This window comes from Vanacampus margaritifer, chromosome 15 (genome assembly GCF_051991255.1).
Source record: "Vanacampus margaritifer isolate UIUO_Vmar chromosome 15, RoL_Vmar_1.0, whole genome shotgun sequence".
NCBI classification, from domain to species: Eukaryota; Metazoa; Chordata; class Actinopteri; order Syngnathiformes; family Syngnathidae; genus Vanacampus; species Vanacampus margaritifer.
The window spans coordinates 3,620,505-3,640,902 of record NC_135446.1 but is presented as its reverse complement, the minus strand read 5'-3'; positions in this window follow the sequence as shown (position 1 = coordinate 3,640,902).

Genomic DNA, 20,398 nt, shown 5'->3' with positions numbered 1-20,398 from the left:
TAACCATGTTGAAAAAGAGGATAAATAATTTGCCTCTTTCAAGGTCCACAGAAAATTTTGTGTTTGGACTATGGAAACACACATACTACCAAATGAAAGATTGGACTCTCATCTTTCATCCCCCAAAAAAGTTTGTTTCGACCTTATTCCGTTTTTCAGTAATCAACAATAGAAAATGGTTAGTTTCACCCAAATGCTCTGTTTTGAAACAAAAAATGGAGAAATCAAGCTTTTTGTGAAACGATATTATTTCATGCACTCTAGTGAATTTGAGACCTTTTCTTTCCCATGAATGATGCCACAAACACCTAAACAGTGCTTTGCTTCTGTAAAACACTACCACCAACAATGAAAAAGTGTTTTTTGATAGCAAAATACGTTTATTTACATTCAACAGTGTAACAATTTGGCAAAACAATTTCGCAAACTATTTACAAATGTGTGCAACCGTGGTACTATTTACAATTGTGTGGATGTTTCAAATACAGTTTTTCTTTTTGTTACACTCCCCTGCGTGCAAGGAGACTCAGCAGGATTTGCACAACAGATTAGTTTCACTGCGATTGCAGACGCTATACTTTTTTGCTAGCAAGTATATATATATATATCTGGCTTCCTCATGTCCTTCAGTTCCTATACCGGGTGGTTGATCCATCTTATCCGCTCCATTCATGGTGGCATCGTAGTCCATAACCAATGTCTTCTCCGTGATCAGACTGTACCCACTCATATGCATTGGACACTCTTCATCGTCCGATTGAACGTCCGCCTGAGCGTGCTCGGTTGTGCTCCGCGTTTTCCGGCATTAGCATCGCTAGCCGGTGAGGCTGTATGACGTGATCATAGCTGCCGCGTCAATGCTTCCAACTTCGGTGTCAACCTTGGAGTCACCATCATCATCATCATCGTCATCAATGTGCTCTTTAGCATTGGTCGAAGCTTTTCGTCTTTGAAAAAAATGCTCAAGCGTGAGCTGCTTGCAACCGGTCGCCATTATGGCTTCCTCAGCCATTGTCCCCTCAACACTCTAGCTCCGCCTCACGTCTTCTACTGACGCCTACCCAATCTTGTCAAAGAGAGTCATTGCTGCCATCTAGGGGCCAAAAATAGGCATTATACTAACTAGATGTGCTTGATACTTTCAGCACAGCTGGCCGTGGCTTTCCTCCACCCATTTCCCACCAAAAAAAAACCAAACTTGGTGAACGTCTTTTAACGTTTTTGGTGCTCCTCCGTAGGTTTTTACTAAACGTCATTTAACGTAAAAGAGTTAATTAATAGAATATCAATTGTAATCAGGTTTCAGGCTGTGAATGTTTTTCCAAAATGTTCTGTCTACAAAATCCATTAAGAAGACGAGGAGAGGAAGACAAGTAAATGATTCTGGGCACTGTACTACTTGTAGCGATAATTGATGTCTTTTGGACGAATTAGTTATTTGATCAGCGCTTGAGGAAGTCGTAATTCCTTCAATCGGGGCACCACGTTCTGTTTACTTTCAGTTTGGAGAAACACAACGAATAAAATCCAAATTCTCATTTATTTATTCATAATCTGAAGTCGCCACATTCAATGTTCGTGGTTCTTTGTATTAGTAAAATAATTACTAATCCACTCGGACACAAGCACGATTGAGACTGAAATAGATTTTCTTTTTCTTTTTTTTAACATGCATTTATTCACTACGGTTACACATACAGACTCAAAATACTGCCTACCTAACTATCATACGGTGGAAAGAAAAGGGATAAGAATAAAACTAATAGAAAAAAGAAAGGAACAATTAAATGAGGTTGAAACATTTGAAATGGAAGTTGCACCAGCGATATGTCAAATTGGCTATGAGACGTGCAGCTTACTGGAGTGAGTTGGATCGAGCGGCGGAGGGGAGATCGGTGGAAATTGGAAGAATTGGTGAAAGTAGAGATTTTGGCTCCCCCCAAAAAACAAGGCAAAAAGAAAAATATAAAAATTGTTCCACAGTCGGACGAGGGGTGACACAGCTCGACTCAGCCGCGGTCGGGACTTCAGCCGGAGTTGTCCTCTTGGCGCGCGAGAAGATCCACGTATCAGCTGGCCAAAGTCAAGTTCTTCCAATCAAAACATGTTATCGTTACACATATCGACTAATAATGCGTTATGAGATCATTTCGTTTTTTACGGAGTAACTAAGAACTCACTTGAGGTTGAAATACATATATTCTTTTCCAAACAAAAAAAACATATATGGTGTGAAATATTTAGTTGTTCAGCGTAAGTTCACTTGTATGTGATGAATTTCTTAGGGGAAATGTTGCTTTGTTGGTCATAGGTGTTCCATGTGAGGGCAGTTCCGATTGTTCCCACTTGAAGGCGCTGTGGTCACATGTAACTTTCAAGAACGCTGGAATGTGACTGCCCTGGATTTAAACGGACCGTTTGGTTCATTGTTATTTATGACTTCACAAACAACCTCGACAGGGGAGGAGATTGAGATTTCCACTAAAATACTTTGGTGCTATAAACTCATGGTTCTGGCTGGTGAAAAGCAAACATTCACATCCTGGTGATATGGCCGGTGGTTGACTTCAAAAGTGTGGAATGCCTTTTGGCCGTCTCTGGCGGAGGTGAAAAAGGGGGAGAACTGAGACCTCTCTCCCCCACCCAAGGTTGACCTTGCGCATATTTCCAAGAGTGAAATGTTTTAGGGAAGGGGGAAAAAAATTTAAGGAGTACTTACAAGAAACAACAGAAGAAAAAAAAGTACTGCTGGCAGGAACTAGTAGACAACGGTAAAAGTACGAGAGTAACAAAATGCTGAGGCAATGGCAAGCAGCAAGGTTTGATGTTGCGGGAACCCGGGCGGTAGGTAATTGAGAAGTTGAAGCGGGTCAGGAACAGGGCCCAACGTCTTTGACGAGGATTCAGTCTTCGGGCTGCTCGGATATAGGCCAGGTTCTTGTGGTCAGTAAACACCACGAAAGGCTCAGCTGTACCCTCCAGCCAGCCTCCACTCCTGAAGTGCCAGAACAATGGCAAGCAGCTCCCCATTACCAACATATAGTTACGTTCCACAGGAATGAGGCAACGCGAGAAGAAGGCACAGGAATGAACCTTCTGGTCGACTGAGGTGCTCTGTGACAGAACTGCCCCCGCTCCTGAATCCGAGGCATCCACTTCTACAATAAAAGGTAGAGTTGGATTAGCATGAGAAAGAAGGGGTGCGTTGGTAAACAGACATTTTAATTCAAATTTTAACAAACGCAGATTCTGCTTCTGGGGTCCAACTGAAAGGTCTCTTCACTGATGTGAGCCTTGTCAAAGGTTCTGACTTACAACTATAATTGCAGATGAATCGCCTAGAGAAATTGGCGAACCCCAGGAACCTTTGCAAGTGCTTCCTTAATGTAGGGGACGACCGCCATTCGACCACAGCCTGGATTTTGGCTGGATCAGCTCTCTAACTGGCCCTTCTCCACAATGAACCCCAGAAACCGAACAGAAGGCAAGTGGAATTCACATTTCTCAGCCTTTACGTACAACCGGTTTTCAAGTAGCCGTTATAACACCAGCCAAACATGCTGCTGCTGTTCCTCGAGGGATCTGGAAAATATAAGAATATCATCCGAATAGACGAAGCAGAACTTGCCAATCATATCATGGAGAACATCGTTTATCAAATTCTAAAAAAACGCAGGTTTATTAGTAAGTCCGAAGGGCATTACCAGATATTCAAAATGCCCCATGGGAGTGTTGAATGCCGTCTTCCACTCATCTCCTTCTCTAATCCTTACCAAATGATAAGCATTGCACACGTCTAGTTTGGTAAAAATGGAGGCAGAATGTAGAGAAGTAAATGCAGAGTCTACAAGTGGCAAAGGATACTTAGTCTGTACAATTATGTCATTAAGCCCTCTGTAGTCTATGCAGGGACAGAGCGTTTTATCTTTCTTGTCTACAAAAAAGAATCCGGCTCCCACTGGAGAGGTTGATGGCCGAATAAATCCAGATGCCAGTGACGACGAAATATATTCCTTTAGGGCCTCTTGTTCAGGTTTTGACACCTGATAAAGTCTAGCGTTAGGCAATGGTGCATTGGGTACTGAAGGTAATTAAAATGATTACTATATTAAGTGTAATCTTTGCGTGTTCAAAATAATTGCATTGAGATCTCTGAAAAAGTTTTCTTTGCAAAGATTAATTTACGAGCTCTTAAAGACACAGGAGAAATGCTTACATTCAAAGGTGATGTTAAGCCTCGAGTGTGTCAAATATGAAAACACCCACTCTTTTTATCCATGAAGAAGCTTCCTCTCCCACTCACAGGCTGGACAAAGGGTTAGTATTTAAAATAAGCAGATATGTGATATACCGACATGTTTACTCCAGCTCTCCTACCAGCCCGGATATATGATGTAGACAGGTAATGATCTTGGACCTTCAGTTTTTACGACATAATGAGTAATGGCATGAGAACTTGCCTCCCTTTAAGACACACATTTTTATCTCCATGAGAACTTCTACATTCTTTCTTATCTTCATGAGAACTGGAAGGGAGTAAAAGTTCCAATATATTTCACAACAACATTATCACAGTTGATCTTTTTTAACTACACAGTTTATATGGCATCTATATACTTATAAGTAAATTCATAAACAGTAAAAATATAAATTGAAAATGTTAAATGTCTTCAGTCCCTCCATTGAACTAATATAAGTTCAAAACCAGACGTTTAATCCCTTATCAATCAGTCTCGAGAGAAAGTCCAGCGCGGATCTTGATCGTCGAAAAATTAAGCAATGTTTATGTGTGGAGTTCAGAAATAAGAACAGCAGGAGAAAGAGAGAGAGAAAGAGAGAGAGTGAGAGGGGGTAGTTTAGCAGTCATATGGCATTAAAGAACAATTTGATTCATTAAGAAATTTTCAGTGAAAGGGGCATATCATATGAAAAATAACCGTGCCATAGCTATATTCAATAAAATGTGTCACGACGCAATAGCAGATGTGTTTGTGCAGTGAAGTCATCTCCTGGTAAAGGTCCCCCCCATGGAACAGTGCCTCGGAAAGCACTTAGCATCCTCCTGGAACAGACAGCCGGGGCATCTGGGTCAGCGGCTTAGTCATCCCCCTCGGTCGGGGTCAATTGATGTGATTGATGAGCCTGGGACCACATGTGGATCACATATGGTGGACGTGGCCCCCACTGTTATGAGCAGCAAACCAGATCGACCAGTCCTTCACCAATCTGTATGCAAAATAATTTCCATTTAGTCACTTATAACATACATAGTCTTCATTGTTTATTTTGAAAAGAGCACCTGGTAATTTTTGTTAGCAAATGTTAATTGTTTAAGTTCTGTAGGTCCTGGAACGTGCTGTTGGACATGGAAAAAGTTCTTTTTGTTGTGGCATTCAAACAGAATCCGTTTAATGACATTTGCACATCCAATGACACAATAATGAAAGTCTTGTAGCCAATTGAAACTTTATGAGGCCAATTGTTTAATATTTCTATTTTTCTTTAATGTCCTTGAGATCAGAGATAATATACTAGATCAAATATGTTTTAATCTCAATGCCTTTTCTATATCTTATGAAGTTTTGTTTTTTCAAATGGGTTCGTCTGATCCAATATTCTTAGGAAACCCTTATGATAGTAGATAATGATTACTGTTGTAGATTTAGCATAAATGTGCTTTTTTTTTCCATACATCAAATTTCTGTATTTTTGACGCTGTTTTTTATTATAGCAGTGTAAATCATTTAAAAACAACATCATCTTAACCCAGAGCGCTCACGTCCGGCCGGGGCCATGAACAGTCTGAGAAGAGATTTATATATTTACTTATACCTTTAATAAACACTGCAGTCCTGCAGTTCATTTTTACAACTTGTCTAATAAAATAATGTCAACCATGTGTCTCAATGTTCCTTCCACACCTAAATGGCAAATTCCATGGGCTCTAGAAATTATACTTTTCAATTGTTTCTGAAATTGAATATACTTACCTTATTTTCACCATGAGTTGTCTTTGCCAGCACTTACTTTCCTCCCATGGTCAAAATCCGATCACCTCAATTCTCTACCTGTGAATTCATTCACTCACATACTGTAGAAGTATCACATTCAGACTAACTTATAGTCCTACATTTATTTAATTCAACATGAACTGTTTATGTGCATACTTTCTTTGTGACACACACAGACAGACCAGTAACTGACATACTCATCTGATAAAGATCAACTTTGATCATTTCAGACCTGAATGTGAAAACTGCAGCCGCTTACAAATTGCGGCTTCAAAAAGGGAAAAAACAGACACCTTGTGTCCTGTTGATAATAAAAACCAAATTTGGGCAATTTGGCCAACACCAAAACTACAGGAGCAGATCCTGCTTAGCTTGCATCAATAATTCATAAAAACAAAAGCCCTTGAGGCGCAAATTTGAATCCTGTCCAGGCAACACAGAGTGAGGAAAAAATAAAACAAAAAAAGAAACAAACCATAAAGTAAGATAAAATATCAGAATACCTACTTCAAATAAACCAAAAAGTAATCTTAAAATGCTAATTATCCTCACCTCTTCTACAGAGTAGTGGGGCTTGTAAAACACAGCAGGCAACTTTCCAGATCATGACCCAATTAAAAATCACAGTGCTGCGACCTTAATCAAAAATTAAAAATTTTAACCAGCAAATTCGCCGTAAGTGTTCCACATCTGAGTCCAAATTCACAAGCCAAAGTTATAAAAGAGAAATGGGCAAAAAATTAGAAGACCAAATTCAACAAGCATCAAATAACGGAAAATATAATAATAAAGATTGAAATAAATTTTATCCTACCCTTATTCACATAAGCCGTTCTCAATTTCCGAAACTGCGTTGCTATAGATCACATCTCCTTTTCCGACACAGTACACAGTGCAAATGTACCCAAACAGACCAAAATATGACTCAAGGAGCTGATCTCAGATGCCTCGAGAACTTTGAGTCAACAACCGGAGTTCATATTCCTTCCTGTCCAGCAGATGGCAGCAGCTATGCAGGGCAAAGTTCAAAGCAGGCCTTAGCTGTCACTGGAGACCCCTGGCAGTTTCATCAGGACGGCTGTGATGAGAGTTCGAGATGTCTGCTCAAAGAGTTGATGGACATTTTGCTTAGATAATTCATAAGAGTCATTGAACAGTCATATGGCGAGCGGATATAGTGTACCATCCTTATCGCAGTCTGTTTGGCCACTTCCCCTCCCGAAAGTGGCCTTCTGTGCACCAAGCAGAGTAGGAGAACGCTTGTCCATATTCCCAACAGCCAAGTTATTCCAGCACGTTGATTGAGTCGCCCAAGAACAACACGTCTCGTCAAAGATTGAACCCGCCTGAAACATTTATACACTCGGAACAGACAGAGGGAGATGAGATCATAGCAAGAGAATACTATCTGCTTGTTGTAATTAAAAAAAATAATAATAATTTTCTCAAAAAATATATTTTGTAGTTTTATTTAAATGTGTTCACTACACTATAGCAAGTAGTAATACAATATTTACGCATATGTCTACCATAGACTTCTTCTTCATTACATGTTACCTCAAATTATGCTTAAAATGTGACAGCTCACAGTCAGCGCCCTCATGGGGAAGTTCTCTCAGAACTGGCAAGCAAAAATGGCCGACTTCGAATTCTGAAATTGGACTCAGACAGAACAAAGGTTTAATCATTTTCACACCTACAAATGAGTCATGAGAGTTGCAGGGGGAAAAAATCAAAAATGAAAAGTCTTTTTCAATTAAAATTTGGTTTTATTACTCATTCAACTATATTAAAATTTGGTTTTATTACTCATTCAACTATAAAAAAATGTGGTTTTATTACTCATTCAACTATAAAAAACAGACCTGAATTTAAAAATAATATGGAGAGTGACCTGTAGTTAACATCTAGACCTCTATATTCTTCCGCTTATCAGGAATTCCACTGGCACCAACAGATTCAGTTAACTCCCAAGCCACCAGGATAGCCCCCACCTTTCTTATCTAGGTCTCATCCTTCCTCAACAATTGTCTCAACTTTTCAAACTTTTACTGGCACATACGCACACACACACATACCAACTAGGAAAAACTCCCATTATAATCACACAATTGACCCTAGTCATTTTATAACAAAAAACATTCCCTCCAAATCACACAATATATCTCACACAGTCTTGTCTCACGAACTGGGCCCAGCAGTCACTATTTCATTAGAAGCACTGTCTAAAAGTCCGTCTGACACGCTGAAGTCACATGACCCAGAAACATTCTCCACTGCACAAGTTAGCTTTGCCAATTTCCTATGTATATCTTCAATTTGATAGCTATTAGCAACAACAGATGCTTCTCCGGTCATTTCATGGTCCCGCTTGTCGGAACAATTCGTCACGTTCGGCCCTCAAAGCACGATTTTGTTCAATCAATTCATCCAAGCGACCTTTTCAAAACGCTCCAGAATAGTACGCCATCTAGAACGAATAGTTCAATCAAACACACCACATATTTCAACGGTGAGAACCAACCACTATCACAATTAGTGAGCATTCATTCATTTAAAAGAGTTTTCAACTTACGTCGGCGCCGTGGTGGAAATGCGTCCAGCATCATGAACGTTACAGCCTTCACTGTTCGCTTAGCGACAAATTCTGACTATGGACCGGAAGTGTATGCAAATCAAACAATCCTTAGTTACGGTCAAAATTTTTCGTCCATAATATGTATTTATTAGTCGTTTTAATATTTATAAAGTCAGTGACGTCTCACTTATGATACTACAATACAACAGATCAAAACTATTCTCATTAATCCCCCCCCAAAAAAATTATTATATTTTTTTCTTCAGAAAAAGAAAAAGAAAAAGAAAAAGAAAAAGAAAAAATGAAACAGAAATTAAATATCGTTTGCGCGACTTAATAAATATATCCAGGATCTTCACGGGCGGCTTAATTCAACACAGCCTCTCTACCGAGGAATTATATCACACGGGCGGCTTAATTCACAGCTCTCACACCGTGGAATTATATCAACACGGGCGTCTTATTACACAGCTCTCACTCCGTGGAATTATATCAACACGGGCGGCTTATTTCAACAACAAAAAATAAAAACAGCCTTTCCACCGCGGAATTAAATCATATGCCGTTTTGAACGGCGGAGCGCTCCAACTTGACGTCACTTCCGTATACAACGGGCATCACTTTCTATGCACAGTTCAATGTCGTAGTAATTTTCAAAATCGAGGACTTTCGCATCCCTCCGTAACAAATACGACTTTAAATCCACTAACTTGTTCACACAGATCTCAAATACAATTTGGTACAGACGTAATGCGACTGTATTGATTCTAAACAAACAGAATTTCCCTACGTGGATAATTGTCCACTCACCTTGTTAACATTGGCCTTAGAAATTCAGTGCCCAGGATACAGCTGTCGCAGAAAATGTCCCAATTTGTCGCCGTACGGGGTCACCATTAGAAGGTAATTAAAATGATTACTATATTAAGTGTAATCTTTGCGTGTTCAAAATAATTGCATTGAGATCTCTGAAAAAGTTTTCTTTGCAAAGATTTATTTAAGAGCTCTTAAAGACACAGGAGAAATGCTTACATTCAAAGGTGATGTTTAGCCTCGAGTGTGTCGAATATGAAAACACCCACTCTTTTTATCCATGAAGAAGCTTCCTCTCCCACTCACAGGCTGGACAAAGGGTTAGTAATTAAAATAAGCAGATATGTGATATACCAACATGTTTACTCCAGCTCTCCTACCAGCCCGGATATATGATGTAGACAGGTAATGATCTTGGACCTTCAGTTTTTACGACATAATGAGTAATGGCATGAGAACTTGCCTCCCTTTAAGACACACATTTTTATCTCCATGAGAACTTCTACATTCTTTCTTATCTTCATGAGAACTGGAAGGGAGTAAAAGTTCCAATATATTTCACAACAACATTAGCACAGTTGATCTTTTTTAACTACACAGTTTATATGGCATCTATATACTTATAAGTAAATTCATAAACAGTAAAAATATAAATTGAAAATGTTAAATGTCTTCAGTACCTGCTCAATCATATGGGCGATGTGGTGGAAGAGATTGGGCCTAGTCCTTACTAAACACAAATTTAAAGTCATGATATTCAGTGAGCACAGAAGACAAATCTATTGAAGACAATTCTTTCTTTTGTGAAATAAAACCAGTGGCATGCAAGCAATTACAATGACAGAACAAGCTCCAACTGACTATTTCGGGTATCTGCCAATTTATGTTTGGATTGTGAATCTTAAAACCAGGTTAGCCCCAGTACTACAGGTGCGGATTGCAGAGGCATAACAAAAAAAAGTCTAGACTCATGATGGATACCGGACAAAACTAACCCCAACAATTCGGTCTCGTGTGTAACCACAAAAAGCCCATTCCCGTTGAGATCGTGCACCTCTTTAGCCTTGTCTAATTTGATGAGACTGCCCCCGAGTCTCTCAATGTCCGAGAAGTCCACAAAACAGTCATCTGCACCAGAGTCAATCAATGCTGTAACCTCCATGCTGTTGCTGTTACTGGAAATAATTCCCAGTAGTTGAAGTATTTTACTAGAAGTATAGCCCTTTGTTCCTGTAGGAGCAGCATCTGCCTCGAGATACTCAGTCTGTAGACAGACGTTGGGAGGTGGATGGGTGCAGAGAATGGGCCTTTGAACCACTTTCATGAATGGAAACCAAATCCTGATGATCGTTCCTGGGGCCCTGGGATGGTCTTGCAGAACAAGTGGAAACCCGATGACCAGGTTGCCCGCAGTACAGACAGAGATGAGCCCTCATGCACCAGCTGCGTTCCCTTGAGCTCAGCAGTCCTCCCCCTAGTAGCATGATATCCACAGCAGGTGGCACTGCCATCGCTCCTGCTGGCTGGTTCTGGAACTCCATGTCACGTTCACGTCTCCTTTCACAAAGTCGATTATCAAGTCTGATAGCCAAGCTAATCAAGTCTTCCACATTAGTAGTCTCGTCTCGTACAGCCAGTTCATCTTTAATCACGGGGCTTAACCCTCTGCAAAAAATACCCCAGAGGGCTGTGTCTTCAAAACCACTCTCTGCTGCTAAAATGCGAAAAGTAATAGCGTACTCAGCAAGTGAAAGTGTGTCTTGTGAAATATCCAACAGGCAATTGCCTGCCTCTCTGCCTTTAATAGGGTGGTCGAACACTCTTTTAAATTCTTCGACAAAAGGTAGAAAAGGCAGAACGAACCTCCGAACGGCCCATGCAGCTGCCTCGTCAGTAAGCAAGCTCATAATAAATGCAAATCGCGAGCGATCAGTTGCGTAAATCTGTGGCTGTTGGTCAAACACTAATAAACATTGATGGAGGAATTGACCACATGAACCAAGTTCCCTTGTATATCATGACGGATGAGGAATGGATGGTTCGCCTAGAAAAGCTACCGGCTTGCAAGCATAAGGGTGAGCGCAAACCTTATCTAAGCGTGAGCAGAGGTTGTTAGTCCACACGTTAATGGCTGGCATGATCTCCCGGAGGGAGCGATCATGTAGATTAACAAGCTCTTGTTGGCTTGACAAAACCTGTAACACTTGAGCTGAGTTTGCTGAATCCATGTTATGGCTAAGTTATTCTGTTAGGTCAGTGTTTTTCAACCTTTTTTGGGCCAAGGAACACTATTTTCTTCGAAAAAATCTCAAGGCACACCATCAGCTGACAATGTTAAAAATTAAAACTCTGTTGCCTATATTAACAATATAAAGCCATTCTTGTCAAAGTTACCTCAATATGAATCAAATAAACAAAAAGAAAAAAGTGTTTTGTCATCTTTTTTATGTTTACTCACTCAGTGTGAAACCTGGGCCTGTTTGGATGAACACAGAGAAGATATTCTGGCAGGAATCGACGAGAGGCACACACGAAGCTCTTCCTCAACAGCTCTCAGTCTCTCTCTGTTCTTTGTTTTTATGGCAGTCAGACTTGAAAAGCTCACCTCGCACAGATATGTCGTGGAAAATGGGAGCAATGTCAAAATAGCTTTGTTTGCCAGAATGGGGTATTCCTTGGCAGTAGCCAACCAAAAACTGTCCAAAGGCAGATCAGCAAAGCTTAGCTTTAAACCACGATTTTGTCTCAGTTCAGTTAGTTGCTCATGCTCCTGTAAAGTCATGTCCTTTCCAACTGATACTGAACTGTATGGGTCCCTGACCCAGTCAAGGCTTTCAGTTGAGGTTGAAGAGAAATAAAATGACATCTTTTCCTCAAGCATTTTCAAATGTTTAACTATTATCTCACACGATGCAGCAGTGTTAAAATCTTGCAGTTTCTTGGTAAGTGGGAACATGTCGAGGTTGCCACGTTCCACATATTGTTGCCAGAGGTGCAACTTTGAACGAAATCCATTTATTTTATCTTTACTTGTAAGGAAGTTTTCATTTCGACCTTGCATTCGTGTGTTCAGATCATTCAGATGATGAAAAATATCTGCCAGGTATGCCAGCTTTGCACACCACTCATCACTTGCAAGCAGCTTTGCGTAATCGGACTTCTCATTTGTCAGAAACAATTTAAGTTCCTCTCGCAGTTCGTACACCCTGGCGAGCACCTTGCCGCGCGACAACCATCGAACCTCCGTATGAAACAGCAACGCTTTATGCGTCGCTCCCATTTCTTCACACAAAACTGCAAATATGCGACTTTTCACAGGTCGTGACTTAACAAAGTTCACCATGCGCACAGCATCATCCAACACAGGAACTAGGTCGGCTGGTAAAGTCTTGGCTACGAGGGCCTCGCGGTGTAAAAAACAGTGCGTAACAATCACATCTGGGTTCCTCTGCTTCACTCGGCTTACAAAGCCTTTGATGCGCCCGACCATGGCCGCAGCTCCATCAGTGCAGACACTTGTGCAGTCTTCCCACTTAAGTCTTCCTTTTTCAAGGTATTCTGATGTGACGCGAAAAATTTCCTCTCCTGACGTTTTTTCTGGCAATACCTTGCAAAAAAGGAAGTTTTCTCTGATCGCGTCTCCATCCACAAAACGCACATTGGCCAATAGTTGAGCATGTCCACTAATATCAGTAGACTCATCCAGTTGCAATGCAAATTTCTCACTGATCCGGATCTTTTCCAAAACCACACTTTCAATGTCTGCAGACATGTCATCAATACGTCTGGAAATTGTGTTATCTGAGAGAGGAACTTTGGCTATTTCCTTAGCCGCTTCAGGTCCGAGCATCTCATTCACAATAGCTTTGCAGGCTGGCAGTATCAATGTCTCTGCCACAGTGTGGGATTTTTTTGACTTAGCAACCAGTTCAGCGACGTGGTAGCTAGCTTTCAGGGCTTTCTCGTTTACCTTTGTGGTTTTCCTCATAAAAGTTGTCTGTTTCTCCATGTGTTCACGCAGACGAACAAAATAGCCCACATCCTTGTTTTGGAGAGAAGGGTGTTTCGTTTGGAGATGGCGTTTAAGCTTACTTGGCACCATAGCACTGTTTGATAGCCTTTCACCACACACCAGGCACAACGGTATCGGTTTCGTCTCATCCCCGGTAAAGGTAAATCCAAGTGAAAGATAGCTTTCGTTGTACTGTCGCGCGCTAGAGGCCTTGGTCGAGCTCGCCGTCTTTGCTGTCTTTTGACCACCACTCATACAAGGGCCTTCATCTGGGTCCGAATTCTGTCCAGGGTCCGGTTCGGAGTTAGCATTTTTCCTTTTCAAAAACTTTTGCATCACTGTCACCGTTTTGTTTTGCTAGGCACCTGCCGCCATCCATGCATCACTAATCCTTGTTTCAAAGTAGAGGGCAATCAACAACTAGCGACGTGCTGCCACCTACAGGCGAAGATTTATGATTACTGCCACTCTTCCACCACACTGCTCTCACAGCCGACAACAACACGTTATTGGCAGATAATAATTAATTTGTTTCTAAAAAATGTTTTTAGACCAATTAAGTGAAATTGGATAATTTCCCATGGCACACCTGACTATATCTCACGGAACACTAGTGTGCCGCGGCACAGTGGTTGAAAAACACTGTGTTAGGTGGTGCAAAAGCGCAGGTGAAAGATTCAAATGCAACTCAAATGGTGGGCAAGGTTTACAGTCTTTACTGAACAAAAGGAGCTTGACGCATAACTGAACACGTGGGCGGAGTACCACGGGAGGAAGATAGGCTATTAACTAATGTAACGAATATTGCTAGTCACCCTCAATTTTTTTGTGTTGTGTCCTCCTTTCCACAAACATTCCACTCTTGGAAATATGCGCGAGGTCAACCTGGGGTTGGGGTTGAGGGATAGCAACTACCCCCCTCTTTTTTTAACCCTCGCCAGAGACGGCTTCCACACTTTTGAAGTCAACCATCACCCATGTCACCAGGATGTTAATGTTTTCTTTTCACCCACCAGAACCACGGGTTTATGGTACCAAAGTGTTTTATCGGGAGCTCCATCCTCTCCCCTGTTGAGTTGGTGGATTAACATCACAGATAAACCCCAAACCAGATGAACCCAGGTCATCACATTCCAGCGTTCTTAAAAGTTATGTCTAACCACAGCGCCTTCAAGTGGGGACGATCGGAACTGCCCTCACATGGAACACCTATGACACAAAAAGCAATCTTACACATTTCATCTAAAAAAAAATTTTTCATCACATACAAGTGAACTTGCGCACAACTGAATTTCACACCATGTATGTTTTGTTTGTGTTTGGAAAAGAATGTCATATGCGTTTCAACCTCAAGAGAGTTCTTAGTTACTCCGCAAAGAACGAAATTACCTCGTGCCACAGTATTAGTCGATATGTGTAACGATAACATGTTTTGCTTGGAAGAACTTGGCTTGCCAGCCTAACCAAATTTTAATTATTAGTTATTAATTCTTTAAATCATTTGGAGTTTAAAAAGTCTTGGAGTTGAGTTGAGTCAAAGAGGGAGGGCTTGGTCCTCCCTTCTTGAACACGCCCCACAACTTTAAAACGGCCGGCGCGGGCTTTGTTCGCTCTCTCGTCTTCTGCTGCTGTTTCTGTTTATCTTCCACCTTTTTCCCTCTGTCTGGCCCCGAACTGACAAAAGGACTTCCCGGTGCCGTGCCACGTTCTCAACCACGTGGCACCTTAGTTCCCTGAACGACCAAGTGTCTCGGGCTTGGGGATCGCAGCGCCGCCGCCGTGCAACGAAGTCGGCATGCGCCCGCACTGTCAGACGGACACATCCTGTTTTTTTTTTCATTTTTCATATTTTCTTTTTTTGTGTGTTCATCCCACCTCGGCAACACAGTCGCAGACAAACTTTTCCGTGACCCCGTTGGGACCCAGTAATCACAGTTGAACGGACACACGCAAGTCCAGTGCGTCACTCTGCACCTGCTCTCAGTGTCCCATCGCAGCGAGAGCTGGTTTAACGGCTGATCTCCCTCAGGACGCAGACACGCAGCGGATCTCGGCCTCAGGAGCGGGTTTGGCCAGCTGATATGAGGATCTTCCCGCGCGCCGAGAGGACAACTCTGGCTGAAGTTCCGACCGCACCTGAGTCGAGCTGTGTCGCCCTCGTCCGACTTCGGAACAATTTTTTTTTTATAATTTTCATTTTTGCCTTGTTTTTTTGGAGAAGTTTTTTCTTCTTTCTTCAACCGATCTTCCCTCCGTCCGCTCGATTCAACTGACTCCTATAAGTTGCACGTTTCATAACCAATTTGACATATCGCTGGTGCAACTTCCATTTCAAACATCTCACGGATTTGGCAAGTCAAACCTTTCCTTTCTACCTCGTTAAATTGTTATTTTCTTATTTTTACTTTTATTTTTTTCCTTTCCACCATATGATAGTTTGGTAGACAGTATTGTAAATCTGTATGTGTAACCGTAGTGAATAAATGCATGTTTTAAAAAAAATCAGGTTCAGTCTCAATCGTGCTTGTGTCCGAGTGGATTAGTAATTATTTTAGTGATACAAAGAACCACAAACTTTGAATGTGGCGACTTCAGATTATGAATAAATAAACGAGAATTTGGATTTTATTTGTTGTGTTTCTCCAAACTGAAAGTAAACAGAACGTGGTGCCCCTATAGGCGATTGGGGAAATTACGACTTCCTCAAGCGCTGATCAAATTACTAATTCGTCCAAAAGACAACATCAATTATCGCTACACTAAGATTAAGAATGAAAACAAAAAGACCTACACAATGTACGTACAAATCAACAACCAGAACAATCAGAACTTACAAGAAACAACAGAAGACAAAAAGTACTGCAGGCAGGAACTAGGAGATAACCGGTAAAAGCACAAGAGTAACAAAATGCTGAGGCAATGGCAAGCAGCAAGAACAATAACTTGGCAAACTTCCTCTCGTGAGTCATGTGGCTAAATAGCCTGCTGATTAGGATTGCTGCAGGCAATCCTGCTGAGACACAGGAACTCCGCCCACCGACACTCCAGGAAAACAAAAAAAAAAAGAAGACAGGAAAGAAATGACCAGCAGAGGGCAGAACGAAACAAGACATGACAATAGGGTCTTCTGTTTGTTTTGGGCAACCCTTTTTGCAGTGCTTGGGGACCAACCGGAGGAAAGGTACTACTACTGAACTACTGTATTCATAGCTGGTAAGTTTTTCTAAGGTCACTTTTATCAAATAACCAAATCATCATAAATCTTAAAGCATTCTTTTTTGTTTTCCAATCAGCACTGTTGAACTTGAAAGGTAAGCTTGCAAACATGCACTGGAGCATCTGAAACACGGCATCAAAAAGAGGAAGACTATTTTATTTATTTGGACGTATGTGGCCATTGTTATTTATGCCGCAACGCATTCAGTGCGTATTGACGTAGAATGGCTGCTGACTCTCTGCCGAGCAATGTGAAACGCCTATCACGAAAGCAAGGTAAGTCTCCGTAGTATTCCTAAAAGGATGATCAAAACTCTTGAATGCGTCTGGTGAATGACGAGAGCATGGCGTGGGGGAGGTTGACTGTTCCGATAGCATGTTGTTTCCTAAGGAACGCTACGAGGCTTTCTGTAACGAATATTGCCCGTCACCCTCAATTTTTCCATTTTATGTGCCCTTTTAAAAAAAATTCCCCTGGGGAATGTGTGTGCGTGTCTTAACTCTGTGTTTTCAGTTCAAAAGGACTCTTTGAATTTCCCTCCAGCAGGGACTGGATTTCGTTTTTTACAACCCCCAGGAAACGCATACCACAACTCCTACAGACCGTGAAAACCTGAAGCAAGCAAACTAGAGATAACACTGCTTATCAGTCCCCAGACCATCTTTTATGGTCTGGTCTATCCACAGGAATTAGCCATGTGTTTTATTTTTTAAACAACGCCCCTGGGAAGTTATATGGTACAACAGTGCCCTCCAGCTGTCACTATCGGTTATCCTCAAGAATTCTGCCGCTCCTAATTAATCTGAAGTCTACATAATTCGGGACATACACGGACTCTATGTACTTGACTGACATCAAGTAACTCCTGTTGTTTATCTTTGTACACAACCTGTATGTCTATCTCAAATGAATGATGTGTGTAATTTCTGTAGCCACGTAAATTTAGCTAATTAGTAAGCTTAGCGGATTCAATAACTGTATGATCGCGGTATTGTTTGAAATGTGTTCAAAAATGATAATTGAAGCATCTGGCTTGTTAATTCTGATCAAAAAATTATCAAATGCTATCCCAAAAGCTTGGTCACAGTCGACCAAGTCTGCTCCATGCGCACGGAAGGGGCGAGACTACGGCCCAGCCCCCTGGGACTACGGCCGGACCCCTGTGACGCAGTTTTAAAAACCCGCGCGCGAAGGAACTTCTTCCTTTTCCTGCAACTCTCTTCCCCTTTCCTTCGCCCTATGAACTGCTCAAGGACTCTCCCGTTCATGCAACTCTTCCACCCTCTCTCCACCTCATGTCTGGCCCCATGAAATTTTCCTGATCAACACTGAGGGTGACCACGCGGCTTTTTCCTTTGAGCCACAATGCGCGCCCCAAAGCGCGCATCAAGCAAGGACTCGCAAACACCCTGCGCACGCCTGGTGCAGCATTCCAGCATTCAACCGAGAATCGACGCTCGAGTCTCTCGTTCTCTCCCATGCGACTGAACCAGTCCGTAAATTGCGCCTGCATTGCAATCTGACCATATACTACTGGTGCAACGCTTTTATTTAAACATAAAAGGATTGATAGGTCAAACGCTTCCATCTTTATCCCCCATCTACCTCAACCTTTTTTTATTTATTTATCTTAGTTAGTTAGGTTGCAAGTTTTCTTTTTATCTTTGATTCACATTTTTATTCCGTTTCATTAATTGGTTAGGCTGTGACTTAGGCTGTGTGTTTGCTAAATACATTTGTTGTCTAGAAATTCAATTTCTGCCGAATCATTTGTGTTTACTGAGTGGATTAGTAATTCTCTTATGAAAGCAAAGAACTCCATGATTAACTAAAGTAGCAACTTGAGATTATGAATACTTGATAATAGGATTTTTATAGTTTATTTTGCTCCTATAAACAAGCAAAGACAACGTGGTGCCCCAGAAGTTGCTGAGGAAATTACAACTCCCCTCAGTACCGTCTAAATTTCTCATTAAGCCATTACGGCAACCCAAATAATCGCTACTCTTATCTTGCTTTTTTTAAAATTTATATATAGGCGTTTCACATTGCTCGGCAGAGAGCCAGCCGCCATTCGACGTCACTACATACTGAATGCGATGTGACGTAAATAACAACGGAGGCGTACGTCCAAATAAAGTTTATACAAAATGTATTAAATTAAAAATGAATTTGGAAAAATGAATCTCATAGTTATGTTAGTAACAACCAAATAAATGATATAGAGCAAACTTGTCATTACAGTCGGGGTTCCTTTTAAGATAGATAACCATGGGTGGTTTTCGCTGCTTAACTCATATTTTACAAATGCATTATTAATCACAATACTGTGTTTAGACTAGTTGGGGCACACAGAACATATTATTGCAAAGAAAATGTTCGGGTTGACTTGACTTTCCCTTTAATTCAATTTTAATGTTACGCCAAATTGCCAATAATGTCGTAAATATGACATGTATTGCTTGATTTTTTTTCTGGGAGAATATATTGGAAATGCATCGTTTAGTATATACTTTGTAGTAAATCATGAGGTTGATGTAAAAGTTTACCTTATCTTTAAAGGGATACTTTACTTGGTGAGCCATTTTTGGCGTTGAAAAGTTAATATTTCGTCCAGAATTAATTTGATAACTTTATTATTTTTCATGTACAATTAATACCTTTGAAAACAAATTTTGCCCTTAGCTCAGTTTACTGACCAAACCCAGAAAACAGGTGAGCCATGATTGGTCGTTACCTACTTCCTCAGCACAAGTGATGTCATCTTGAGTCAATAGGAAGTGGAAAAATTAGTTTTTAAAGGTATTATTTGTACAGGAAAAATAATGAAGTTATCACATTAATTATACTCAAAATATTAACTTTTTACTGGTGAAAATGGTTCAATGAGTCAAGTATGCCTACAAGTAGAAATAAAATGCATGAAGTTTATGCATGCTTTTGGAATATTTTTGTGTGTGTTTAAGAGTGCGTCAAGAGACCTGATTCAAGTGTTTGTTTTTAGTGTACTTTTTTTTTAACAAAAGTCTTATTCTAAGCTGTTTTTGCTTAAATATTTTCCAGTTAAGGTAGTATTCTTATAACCAGCTGAAACTAGAAACCAAATGTTCTGTTTCAAGAAAATAAGTCCTATTGAAAAAATAAACATATTTTAATAATGCAGAAATTGTGGAGTCTTTCTAGAAAAGAAAAATTATTATTTAAATGTGATATCAGAAACCAGTTGTCTGGCCCAGTGTAGGGCAAGCTATGGTTATAGAAAGGCCCACATTCGGGATGCGGGATGTGGCCCACAGGTGGATGCCAGATGTGGCCCACTAAAGGACCATAATTCATTGCAGTATGTGGGCCAAGTGAAAGTGGGTTGTGTGGCCCACCACTGGGCCACACCAAATTTGCTAACTGGGCTGTTCTTTTTCAGTGGGTTAAAGATTTAGGCTCAGAGTTTTACATCACATCAACTGTGCGCTCCGCTGAAGTCTCCCCGCACCGGAAGTGATTTGTCCATAAAGTACCTCCTACAGTCTTGATGCCATTGGTCATTAAGCTCGTGCTTTCTTGGTGCTTGCTGTCAGCTCTTTGTTTTGGGGTCTGGTGGCCCTCATTTTCCTCTTGATAGTACTGTTTTACAAGAGGAAAACGAGGGCCAGAAAATAGTACTATCAAGAAGAAAATGAGGGCCAAAAGAAAAAAAATTAAGGTCAATATTTTTCTTTTAATTCGATGGCCCCTCCTCCTGTTCCCCATATTACTTTTTTATAAAAGTA